We start from the raw sequence: 14,029 nt of genomic DNA on the forward strand, positions 1-14,029 counted from the left end.
TTAGATTATAAGGAAATTATGAAGAGGAACAAATTAAATGATTTGAAAATGATATCTATGTAGGTGCTGACGTTGTTGGCGGTTCTAGTGTTAACAGACATTTAAATTAAATATGTGTAATGGCAAATGCCATTATATGATTTTCTTACCTGGAATTCTGCCTTTTTGAACAGACTTTTTGATTGAGTCCTAGCTATATTGTCTGCAGTTATAGGGTTAATATTAATCTAATATGATTGTCATCGGTCTAAATTAGATTTCAAATGATTAACTGTGAAGGCTATGTAATGAAGATCATAGTGTGGGTTAAATCCATTTTCATTGCCACTGTCTTTTAACTGATTTAAATGCGGAAACTGGGCTTATTTATCAGAATTTCGTATGACTTGACATGCTTGCCCTGAGCAATGACTTGACTTGACTTGCTTGACTCTCACCACAGTGACTTGGGACTTGCTTGATACTTGTAGGTCAAGACTTGAGACTTGCTCATGACTTGCACATGTACTCCCACCTCTGGCATGAGGTTAATTTATAGTTGCATGTGTGAGGTTTAATCTTCAGTTGTGTATGTGAGGTGTTCACTAGTGAATGTGAGAGTATTTCAATAGTGTGTGTGTGAGGTTAATTTTCAGTTGTGTGTGTGTGAGGTGTTCAGTAATGAAGTTTGTGTGGGCCTACTGTACTGTTGCACAGTTTATGCTGTAGAAACTATGTCCAGGACAAGGTGTTTGGAAGTTTTGGAAGATTCATAGCTAACCACACTGAAGTTATGGAGGTATTGATCAGTCTTCTCATATTTGTAAGCCTCAAATTGTCCTTCCCCCCCCCCCCCCTCTAACATCACCAGAAGTCATAATTTAAGGGGTCTTTTCTCAAAAAATTTGAGTATTAGTAGTATTGTTTGATCACCATTTCCACAGCCCCACCTAAAATATTTTCCACCAGCCGCCACTGCTTCTGGGTAAGAAATACTAGTGGTTAGACAGATCGTAAATAACCCTTAGGTTAAAAAAGTTATTTTTAAATTACAAACCAACCCCAGATTACTGAACAACTTTCTGTTTAAATGTTTCCTTTGACATTTCTGAGTTTTTTTGGCTGGTCATTGATCTAGGCCAGGGGTTTTCAAAGTGTGGGAAGGTGAGCCTCCCCTCAGAGAACATATGAACAGCCGCGCCCCCCCTCCCAATTATTATTGCTATTATTATTATTATTATTATTATTATTGTTGTTATTACATTGCATTTCAAAGAGGTCCAGTAAGAGAACATGTCATTAAATGCTCTGTTTTCGCTGTCTACCTTCCGCCATTTGAAATTATTCCGACTGTTTCTCTCCTCTTGTCTCGTCTCTGTGAGTGTTTGAATCTATTGTGCTGACTCACTGACTGCACCGATTTGATTGGCTGAGTAGCGTCACCTCCTTAAAACATTAAACAATCACTTTTTAAAACCTTTTTATCTTTATGTTTTAAACATATTGTATAAAACTCCTCCACTACTTGGACTATTCCTTGCACCCCTCTAGAATAAGCCCGAATGGTCTCAACCATATTGCATCAGTAATAACGTGCACTTGTTGACTTGTTATAACAAGATCGCAAGGACACTGGTAGCGATCGTACAATTGAGTGTTGTTCAGTTTGTGTGTTGTGGAACATGCGTGTCCGTGCATGAAAATATACCACACACCCAATTACAATAGCATGTTCAATTCACTACCCTGGAAGTTAATAAAGTTGTTAAAGTTGGAACAGCCTGTGGACAGCCGTTCTTCCTTGCATGTCAGTCGCCGACACCTTCTTACAGAGGACAGGCACATCTAGCTGCAGCACGACCCGTATATTTTCGCACGCCGTGTTCTCAACACATATCTTTTAAACATTTTTAACATTTTCAACATCGTGGATACATCCTTATATGCTCCCGGCAACACACTGAACGTCAACTTTATCTCCTTATTACACTCACCCCTACTTTAGTGGGAACAATGAGTCTGCGTCTTTGATGCACACAGGAATAAACGCAGATCATCCTCTGGCTGCAGCCTTGACCGGCACTTCCTTTGATCAGAGTCAATGCGGAAAACCCGCACTCACACAGGTAGGTGGAGGTGAAGGGAGTGAGCACTTTAACAGCCTTTTTGGCGAGGTGGGGGAACTCGGTCTCCACAGACAGCCAAAAGTGTGCAAATGTCACTTTACTCGTCTTTTTCTCGTTATTATTTTTTCTCACGCTGCGCCTCCCCTGAAGCTCTCTGGCGCCCCCCAGGGGAGGCGCGCCTCACACTTTGAAAACCGCTGATCTAGGCTATAGATTGAAACATAGTAGGTTAAAGATATTAATTTAGGGATGCAACTAGTCAGCAATTGTCAGAAAAAATTATCGCCAATTATTCCAATTATTAATACTCAAAATATGAAGATTTCCTGCTTCTCCCTGTAGTGTAATTTTAAAATAATATACTTAGTTTTTGTATGATAAGACATCAATTTTTTTAACATGAGACTTGGATGGAAATGAACTCCAATTTTTTTACATTTCATAGATCAAATCAATAATCTTGAAAACAATTGGCAGAATAATGAACAATAACAATAATCCAAGTTAAAGTTTGAGTCCTATATCACATATTTTTTATATTTCTGTCCCTTTTGCACAGTGTGAATCAAAAGTGCATATTGTAGCAACAGTTTTTGAAGAGTTCCAAACCATCCAGGGCTGAAGTCTTTTCATACCTCCAGATTCCACATCCCTAAAATACACTGCATATCTTTGCATAGATATATTTTTTTAAATCAGTCTTCCAAGCTGAAAAATAACACCAGGCCTCTTAGTCCATACTCACAGCTAAATGTCTCTGCTGTTGTACTTCCTGCTAACATCGGAGCACCATGTCATTTTAGCAAAGAAATAACAACAATTATTTTGTTAACATTCTCTTAGACGCAGACCCACCATCAACATATCAAGGGAAGTTGTTGAATGCTAACAAAAGAAATACTAGCCTGAAAGTAGGGCAGATCTTAGGCTCTCCAGCCCAATACACGCACATGTGCTTTTGCACATACACACACTCAAACACAAGCACACACATACTCACCCCCCCACTCTTATTCCCACTGCTAAACTACCCTACTCAGCCCATTGTGCCGGATCTATCAAACCCAAAACAAAAGACACTTGTTTTGATTTGTTTTCAGAAAAGGCCAGCCTTAAACTACCATTAAATGTGCTGAACAACCCCGAGGACGCCTGAGATTCATGGGTGACACGGAGCCAAGCTGTCACATTTTTTATGCAAACTGGTTGCCAAAAAAACCCAGCATTAATAAGATAAAATAAAAAGAAATTAGGAACAAAAAAAGATCCATTGTGTCACAAAAAATGAGCAAAGCTGTAAAGCTGGAGTTGAAAGAGAGTTTCTGGGACTAGTGCTCGGCTAACTGGCACACTGGCACAGTATAGGGTTACCAGGCCAAAGCCAGTCAGGAGTGGTCTCATATGATACACTTTTTGGCCAGAACTTCAAAGAGGTCTTTCTTTACACCCAAGTCTTGAATCATTTGATCGCTAATCAATGGTGACTTTTGTTTGGGGACTTTTGAAAGTCAAATCTGCTTAGGCTGTAGAACACATAAAAGCTTAACATATGTCCTCAATGTTGCCTGTACAATATTATACCTCGATTAGTTAGTGTAAAGTATATCAGACACTATCGTTTCTACATGGATGGAGACTGATTTAAGTAATTCTTTATTCGATTTTTAAAAGTCTGACTTAATACAATACTCATGTTATAGGAACATTTAAAGAGCTATGGATCAATCCCTCCCTAGTGCGACCGCACAATAAAATATGTGGGTGGTGGGGGGTCCTTGTTCTGTGCAAAAATACACAGTAAAAGATGAGGGTTCTTTGCAAAAACACATTGTCGTGGGTATCTACAATTTTCCAGCGTGGATGGATGGATGGATGGATGGAGGTTTATGGTTGGTGTTGTTTACTTGCATCATGTGAATCATGGGAAGAATCTCTCTGCTAGATCAACAGTAAAATACTAAAAACACAGAGGAAATCTGGCACCAAAAGGACCTTACATTTGGAATATACAGTATACTCTTGATTTAATTAGGGTTAGGGACAAACAACTGAAGCCTCATATTGGCTTTATTAGAATGATAAAGAAGGTATCTTTAAATGTTTTAGTATCTTGAAATATGTCTATTATTTACAGTTTAGTTTAGCTGCGAAGGTCAATTCAGTGTGAAAGGTGTTGTGTCCCGTCAAAAATGTTAAGTCCAGTCATGTTTCATGTTTTTGTTTAACCATTTTCTGTCTTGTCTCCCACTTCCTATCCTGGTGTGTGTCTCCTGCCCTCATCAGCGTCAGCCCTGCCTCTGATTGTTTCCACCTGTGTCCAGTTACCTTTTGTTTATAGTCCCCAGCTTCCCTTTGTTCCTTGTCAGTTCGTCTTGTCCTGTCTCTATGCAAGTAGTCAGCGTGCCTGCGATTACTCACCTTGTCTCATGCCTGATTTATGCTCTCGAATTATTTTGTAAGCTTGTTCCTCACTTAGTGAGCGATTTTCTTTTGTGCCTTTTTGAACCTTTTTTGTCACCTCATCCAGAGTGTCGATCCTTATTTATTATCCTGTTTTTGGAATAAAGTATCTTACTCATACTTTACCTCTGTCTCCTGGGTCGTGCATTTGAGTCCAATACCTTGTGTTTCCAAGTTCGTGACAAAAGGAAGGAATGACTGAAGGGACCAATAACTATTTACAATACAGACATCTGGCATCTGAGTATTGCATTCAATTTGACTTGAGAAAATCCCAGCTTTCAAGTCAGTTGGACCTAAGAGTATTACTTTGTTTCATTTAGGGCTGTTACAATATCAGGATATGATTACATGATTATTAGCCAAAATAATTCCCATTTAAAAAAAAAAAACCAAAAAAAAACCCAGTGATGTTGAAATAAATAAGTAACAATCATCTTTTGTTGTCATTTTTGGGGGGGAAATGAAAGGAAGAAAGGTGGTAAAAATGATACGATATCATGTGTATGTGTATTACTAACATGATATTAATATGACAGCTTTTAATTATCACAGTATAATACTGGTATTGAAATTCCAAGATTCATATAGGCTAATTTATGTTGCTGGTGTTACATTTTGAGAGCTTTTGCTCTGTTCAAGCTATTATCGGGGATTTATACAAACAAAAAATTATTGTAAAATGATTTATGCATTCTTATTTATGAACTCAGTTACATTTTAAATCCCTTAGCGGTTTAGAGGATCATCATGCCACCAGGATACATGAGAATGTCTCAATCACTTTAAGTTAACATGGACTTGTTGACAAGTATCCATTGTTCTAAATCAGAAGCAATAATCTCAGCATAAATACAGAAGAAAACTGGTGTGTGTGTGTGTGTGTGTGTGTGTGTGTGTGTGTGTGTGTGTGTGTGTGTGTGTGTGTGTGTGTGTGTGTGTGTGTGTGTGTATCTATCTTACAGTGGCTGCAATGGATTATAGGTTTTGAAATGAGATACAAACATTCCATGTCAGGCATTGCTCATGATGATGGATGACTGTCTCGGGGACAATAACAGTGGATTGATTACAGCCCACGGATGGCTGGGATTGTTCCAGCCTGTAAAGTGAGACAACACTTTGACACATTGTCACGATGTTCCCAATACCTAGAACTGTCAGGGGCATTTTTCATTTAATTTAATCGTTTATTTGGCAGGGACAATGCACTTTAATGAACACTTAAAACATTAGAATGTGTCAAGCGTAACAGTGCCAGATTTAGCTTTGAGCTAATTTCCATCTGCAGTCCCTCACATAAAACATTGAAGAAAATTACATTTTACAAACATAGCAAAAATAAAATACATGATATGAAAAAGTGCAAAAGAGCAAGAGCAACATACACAAGTATTTATGACATGGTACAATATAGCAACAACGACATATAAAGTGCAAGAGAAGATACAACACTTCTAAGTCGTTTTTATCGTTTGAGGACCTGGAAAGGGTTATTAATGCCTTTGTTACCTCGAGGTTGGACTACTGCAACGCTCTGTACGTGGGTATGGACCAGGCGTCAATTAAACGCCTGCAGCTAGTCCAGAACGCAGCTGCACGTCTACTCACTGGCCACAAAAAACGTGACCACATCACCCCAATTCTGGCCTCACTGCACTGGCTTCCAATTCGGTTCCGAATTGATTTTAAACTCCTTTTATTTGTTTTTAAAGCCCTAAATGGGCTGGCTCCGGCCTATATAGCTGAACTCCTCCAGCGCTACACCCCAACAAGAGCTTTAAGGTCTGCTGACCAGCTGTTGCTGATAGTGCCCAAGACCAGGCTCAAAACCCAAGGGCACCGAGCCTTCGCAGCAGCTGGCCCGAGGCTCTGGAACACTCTGCCCCTCCATGTGAGGTCGGCCCAGACCCTAGGGGTTTTTAAATCTACTCTTAAGACACACTTCTTCTCCCTAGCCTTTTAGTCAGAGCGGAGCACGACTCCTGACTTTAACCCTGTGTTTTCTTTTTAAATATCTGTTGTAATTTATTGTCTTTTATTGTGATTATAGAAATGTGTTTTTATGTGATTGTAGTTATTACATGTACAGCACTTTGGCCCGACCAAAAAATCGCTTTTAAATGTGCTTTATAAATAAACCTTGATTTGATTTGATTTGAAGAGCTACCTAAAGTGCAAGAGGAGATACCCCTGTGTTAAAGTGCATTTACCGGTGATTGCACGTCTGTTTGTTTCTCAACCATTCTTTGAGATGACCTTTAAAACTATTGAGAGTGGGACAATCCCGTATCTCAGTAGGGAGGCTCTTCCACAATGAGCTGCCTTTAATGGAGAGGACATTTTGTCCAAAAGTGGTCCGTCTACGGTGGACCTCACAGTCTCCTCTGGTTTCTGACCTAGTGCAGCGTCCAGTGTGCCAGTCCATGTAAACATTTATAAACAAAACACATACTTTTAAAAGACTTAAAATTGTCAAAACTTAAAGGGGACCTATCATGCAAAATGCACTTTTGTACGTCTTTTATACATGAATATGTGTCCCCGGTGTTCCAGGGAACTCACCAAGTGTCAGAAAACACAACCCTCTCTATTTTCCTCCATACCCAAATCTCTAAAAAAGGGGCTGCAACGGATCTGATAAAAACTGATCCAGATTTGAACACTTTACTGACGTCAGTAAAGTGGCGCTACGGCTATTGGGCCAACTCTCCACCTATCAGGGGAATGTGGGGTTGGGCCACGGCCGGCCATTGCCGCTCGAAAGCGCTGGAGACGCTGTAGTACATATGCCAGGCCTGTAAGTGGTGCTGTAGTCTGCCACAAAAGCAGCGAAGAAGACTTCCCGCCCATAGTTACCATGGTTACCCTTCTGTTTATTCTCCGCTGTGGCTTTTTTTCTCCCTCCCCGAGGCAAGCGTTTGCTCCCGCTGCTTTAATTCAATGCAATCCCTCCCCGTCGAGGCAAGCACTGTAATTCTCTCCGGTTAGTCCACCAGCAGATGACAAACACCCACCTCTCCGCCTCTTCCAAGGAACGAGGGGACCGTGCGGCAGAGTTTCAGTTTCAGTTTCTTTCGCCGGTCAAGATGTCCGTTAAAGTTTAAATCTTCCGGACAAAATTAGAAAAGTGCCGGTCAAAGGTCTTCTTTGTTATTTATTGAGCTTTAAAACAAATGAATAACGACTCTATAGGCCTATAATAATATAATAAAACACGGAGGACGGAGATCTTTTTTTCTCCCCCTCTTGACTTGATCAGAGCACGGCTCCCCTCTCCTGCAGGGGGGCGTGGTCAGCTGCAGCTCACAGAATCAGCCCCGGAGACAGTTCTTTCCACCACGCGGAACCTCCGCCTTGCAAACATTGCATCTGGCTGTTACACTGCCTTTGCTTTCAATTTTATAATACTTCCAAACTCCTGACATTTTCTCTGTCCCGACTCCCGAGTCACCAGCTGAACGTAGCCTCTCGTTAGCTTACTGCTACTATTAGACACTGCGCCCTGCCCACTCTGTTGCCAGATTTGAGAGAAATAAGCAACCAGGCCTATGAAAACAAGCCCAAAAGAAGCAACACATACATGATGTTGTGTAATTTTAAACCAAAACTAAGGCCTTGGGATGACTTTAAGACGTGAACATGGTCATTTTTGTTTTGTAACATTAAATCTTTTGAAAATCACGTGATCGGCTCCGATCAACAATCACGTAATCGGATCGGGACATCTCTAATGATAGGTGTCCTTTAAGAAATTGTGTTTTTCAAGGATGGTACAGTGGTGGTATGAATTTGGCTTTCTGTCAAACACCTTGATAGCTCTCTTGTACAGCTGTTCTATTGGTTTCAGGTGTGTGGCACAAGCAAACGACCAGTTTGTAAAACAGTATTCAATGTGGGATAGAATCATACAGTGGAGGTATGACTTTGCAGCATTGACAGTTGAGAAAGGTCTAATTTGTTTAAAATTGTGCAAGTTGAATTTAATGGTATTGGATACTTTCTTAATATGTTTCTTAAAAGTCAAGTTCGAGTCCAGTATGACTCCAAGATACTTGAACTGGGAGACTAGTTCTATTTCTGCTCCATTTAAAAACCCGTTGGATCCTTCGATTTTGACTGGTCGTTTACTGAACATCATGCATACTGTTTTTTTTACGTTTAACTGTAAGCAAATGTTCTTCAGCCAGTGTTGAACCTTGTCCAAAGCTTTTGAGAGACAACATGAGATCATTTCAGTGTTCTTCCCGTGTACAAAGATGACCGCATCATCGGCATACATTTGCACATTCAACTCAGGACAAACATTAGGCAAGTCATTTATGTACAGTGAAAACAGTAATGGTCCAAGAATGGAACCTTGTGGAACCCCAACAGGGTTGACAAGGAAGGGGGATTTGGCTCCGTTGACCAAAACACACTGTTTTCTGTTAGATATGTAAGACTTAAACCAATGTATAGAAAAATTGAAAAAATGCCGAAAAATTGAAATACGTCAGCTTTGTAAGGAGCACTTGGTGGTCAACAGTGTCAAAAGCCTTCCTGAGATCAAGGAAGACAGCACCTACATTATGGGCTCGTGTCCAACATACATTTAACCTTTTCCACAAAGACACAGTTAGCTGTCTCAGTGGAGTGGTGAGCACGAAAACCAAACTGCATAGGGTGGAGTGGAGCGAAACCTTTGTCTAAATGTTTGGTGATTAGTTTTGACACCCATTTCTCAGCTACCTTAGACACACAGGGGAGGATGCTGATTGGTCTGTAATTGGATATTATTGCCTTATCCCCAGATGTAAAGATTGGTGTCACTGTGGCCACCTTCCAGGATGATGGAACTTCCCTCGTGCTAATAGATTGATTCACTAGCATAGTAATTGGTTTTATTAGATAGTCGATATGTGTTTTTATAAAGTTGGTGTCTAAATCATCTGCATCCCTAGCCTTAGAACCTCTTAACCCTGAGATTATAGTTTTTACCTCAACCTCTGTGATTTCCTCCAGGTCAAAAATGGGGTGTGTATCCACAGTCGGGCTAGGTGAGACCTCAGATGGCGGGAAGAGCTTTGTAATGTCCAGAGCACTATTTATGAAATACTCATTGAGAAAGTTAGCCAACACGGCAGGGTCTTTTATCAGGGCATCATTGATTTTTAATTCTTGAACATTATTTTCCTGTTTGGTATGTTTATCTAATCGTTTATTTAAGATTTGACAAACTTTTTTACCGTTACCTTTTGCCAGTGGCGGAGCCAGGACATTTTCAGTGGGGTGGCCAGGATAGAACCAGTGATCATGTTGGGGTGGCATTGAAATAAATGAAATCAAATAAAAATACATCTCACTATAAAATAAGGGGTTATTTAAGGCACCTACAACACACCTCTACATTATTTGGGATTAAGCTAGTGGTGGAATAGATCAAATAATATTCAGTATATCTAACTATTTTTTTCTTATTCCCACAGGCAAAGTAACAACGAAGCTTACATTATACAAATGTAATGCAATATACAGACTGTTTAGCTTATGGTGATCAGCAGCCCTATGAGCTCATTCTCTCAGTGTATCATCAGGAATACAGAGACACACACATCATTTAAATACGTTTTTTAATTAAATTATTGGTTAAGAATAAACATCTTAAAGTAAATAACAATAAACAATAGTAATTGTAATTTTACTTTTTAATAATAACATTTTTGAATGGAACATTCTCAACATGAATGCATAAATCCAAATAAATATAACTTAAATATGTGGGAAAATACTGTGTCTGAAATGTATAATTGAAATGAGATGCTTTTTGTTTTGATATATATTTTGTATTCCAGTCTCCCTTCAGATATGTTAAGTGGCATGTCATTCAACACAATGCTGCTCACCTCCTTCAGTTGGGAGAAAAGCTGGTTCAGGTTCAGCCTTAATGGGGGGACAGGGCTGCTGAGCCTAGAGATGGATATGTTGGTCCTGGCACCAGGGGGAGGGACAACTGATTTAGTATGAATAGCTGCTAAAAATCTACCTGCAATTGTTAAATGTCAGCTAAAAGAGCAGTGAAATTAAAAACCTCTGCATTTTCTTTATAGATATTAACAGTACTTAATGTCAGCTTAGTTAAAAAAACAACATAAAAATTATTATTTACAATGGACTACGCTTAGCTAACAGACTAATTTCCACCACTCATGGACCACACCCACCTTTTCTCTTGAAAAACTGGGTGACATACTGTCGCCCTTTAGTCCCTCTCTCTTGTCTTTCTCTCCTTTCTTTTCTTTTTGAAAGCCTGACTTTGTGAGTCGTTGAGACATGGTATACTACACACGCAGGGCCAGACTGGGACAATAAGTCAGGCCAGGAATTATACACCCAGCCAGGCCACTACCAGTTTTCTTTTGTGCCATTTTCCTGGATTTATTTGTCAATATTTACAGCGTTGCTGCCCATAGTGATAGCCCTAAACTTTAAATCTACTACCCCAGAATAAACATATGGACATGGGTTACTATTTAAAAAAAATGTGCAAATCTATTTAGGAACCTATCCATGTGAACATATTTTAAGTGGAGGTGGACCTAAAATCCTCTAGGGGGGTCCGGGGACATATTTTTTTTAAATGTTGGACTTAAATGCATCAATCTGGTGCATTTTGAGGGGGAAATAAAGAGACTAGATCTATGGAAACACCCATATGAAACAGAACTGTATACATTGAAATAATCATAAAATCATAAGAACCTGGCCATAACCAATAACGTACCATATCCAATATGAAAAAACATTGAAACTTGTTTATTTATTTATTTTTGGTTCATTTATAGTTGTGAGTGTGTCTGTGCTCCTGAACCAGCCTCACCTGTCTCCCCCCTCTCCCCCCTGCTCCTCTTTGAGGCAGCAGCAAAGACTAGTTTTAGCTCTCAACAAGTTTTTAAAGTTTATCTTACTTTTTTCACCTAGTTAACATTTTTTTTTTATTATTCATGCATATTTTACTAATCACTCTCCCTTCAAATGGAAATATGTGTTTACATAAATGGTGACTAAACCGTTTGAGACCCACAGAGAACTTAGACTAAGTTAACTATCTAAACACTCAGAGAGTCCTTTACCTCACCTGAGCTGTAGTTATCAGTCTCTCAGTCTGACAGGAGAGGACTCTCCTCCACCTTGTTGACAGCTCATTATATCCGTTAGCGCAGCTAGCTAGCACCAGATGCTAACAACAACAATACACGTAACCGGTGCGCACGCTTTCTCTCTCGCTCGCTCGCGCCACACATACATACCCTCCCGAGCTTGAATGACACACAGAGACCAATCGAGGGCATTAGTGTATGATCTGTATGAAAGTGGCCATGTCGGCAGGCCACATCATGTAGACAGCCAGTCACCCTCTGTGAGGCAGAGTCAGACCCACATTTGCGCAGCGTTGCGTTCACAATACATACATAAAAACCACGGCCACCCCCAGCCACCCCCCAGCTCCGCCACTGCCTTTTGCACCTTCAATTATATTGATGAAGAAGTTCGCTTTGGCCTGTCTTATTGTTTGTGTTACCTTGTTACGAGCATGAGTGAATTTCTGTCTATCAGTGGATAGTCCGGATTTCAAGCTCTGCTTTAATAGTTGGTCTCTAGATTTCATTAAATTCCTGCATTGTAGATTCAACCAGGGAAGATGATGTTCCTTCCTGTCCCTAAGGCATTGTATCATTCATTTGAGATATAAACAGATTACTGTTTTCACCAATGTCTTCAGAGGACAGAGTGTCCCCCCAATCAATCATTTTCACTGCATCCATAAAACGTTGTTGCAGATTTTTGGGGATGAAGCGAGAACCCAAGGCAGGGGTTTTAGGTGTGGCCATGAACCTTTTTTTTGTGAGTTTCCTGGTAAAAATAATAAGATTATGGTCAGAAACACCAGTCAGGAAGTTGTAGGTTTTAACTATTCTGTCAGCTTTGTAAGTAAATAATAAATCTATCATATTCTTGGAGGCTTTGGTTATTCTAGTCGGTTGATCCATTAGTTGTATTAAGTTGTGTTTATCCATTACATTACATGTTATTTGTTAGACGCTTTTATCCAAAGCGACTTACATACATTCAGTACTGTGGACAATCCCCACAGGAGCAATTTGAGGTGAAGTGTCTTGCCTAGGGACACAACGACATGCTGACTGCCGTGGGACTCGAACTTGCTACCCCCTGATTCGAAGTCCAGCAGACTATCCACTTAGCCACAGCCGCCACGGTTATCCGTGATCCGTTTTAAGTTCTTTCTATTTTGTTTGTCAGTCCAGTTTATGTTAAAGTCTCCTAAAATGATTAGCTCTTTGTTGGAGTCACAGGAATTCAGCAGGAGTTTTACCTGGTCATAGAAATCCACCTTAGCGGTGGGTTGTCGATATAGGCAAATCATGGTGAGGGACATTTCCTCAGATAGTGTGATTTCCACACCAACACAATCAAACTCAATATTATCTGGAAGAGCAATCTCCCTACAAGTAATGGTATTCCTCACATAAAGCAACACACCCCCTCATTTTCCCTTCAGTCTGTCCTTCCTAAACACATTATATCCTGACATAGATACAATAGTGGATGGTGACGACTGTTTTAGCCAAGTTTCAGATATTCCCAAACAGTCAATATTGGACTTAAGGAGGAGATATTCTAGCGATTCATGTTTATTGCAAATGCTGCGGAAATGTAAATGTCCACTGAATAGTCCCTTCGGCTTGCACCGAGGATCCCACACTATTTTGCTTGATTCACTGTTTGACATTTTTTTGTGTAACAGTGTTTTTTAAATACCGGATTTCTAGGCTTTACCTCAGTGCAGCTGTCAGGTCGATGGAAACGACGCCGGGACCCAGACACGGGTGGATATCTCCCGAGAGCAAGAGACACAGCAGAGCCAATAGCCCAATATTCTCCTTTTTTCGTTTGTCTCCCATTTTTGTGTTGGAGAGAGTCTGCCAGGAGTGCCAGATGAATGTACTGTAGATTACATGCTGACCATGGCCGAAGTGCTTGATATTCAGCCATGTTGCTGGTGGAAATAATGATGTATCCCCGCGTGTTGTTTTACACACACGCACGCACGCACGCACGCACACGTTATTGTTATTATTACCACAAGTGCCATTTTTCTCAAGCGACATTTATTTGGAGTTGACAAGTAGGCTACTGATGGGAAATCTGCTGACAAACAACAACTTTTCTCTGCTGCTAACACATGGTGGGGATTCATAGAAACATTCTTACATCTTTAGTTAAGATTGTCAAAACAGAGTTGAATTCAATTACTTTACTGAAAATGATGTAGGAAGCAAGGTCGGATCATCAACAGGGAGATATTACAAGATGTAATCAGTGAAAAGTACGACAGATACAACTCACTGAAATGAGATTGTGCACACATGTCTCTGATATGTCAGAGGATTTCAAGAACAAGT

Source organism: Trematomus bernacchii, unplaced genomic scaffold (genome assembly GCF_902827165.1).
Source record: "Trematomus bernacchii unplaced genomic scaffold, fTreBer1.1, whole genome shotgun sequence".
Taxonomy (NCBI): Eukaryota; Metazoa; Chordata; class Actinopteri; order Perciformes; family Nototheniidae; genus Trematomus; species Trematomus bernacchii.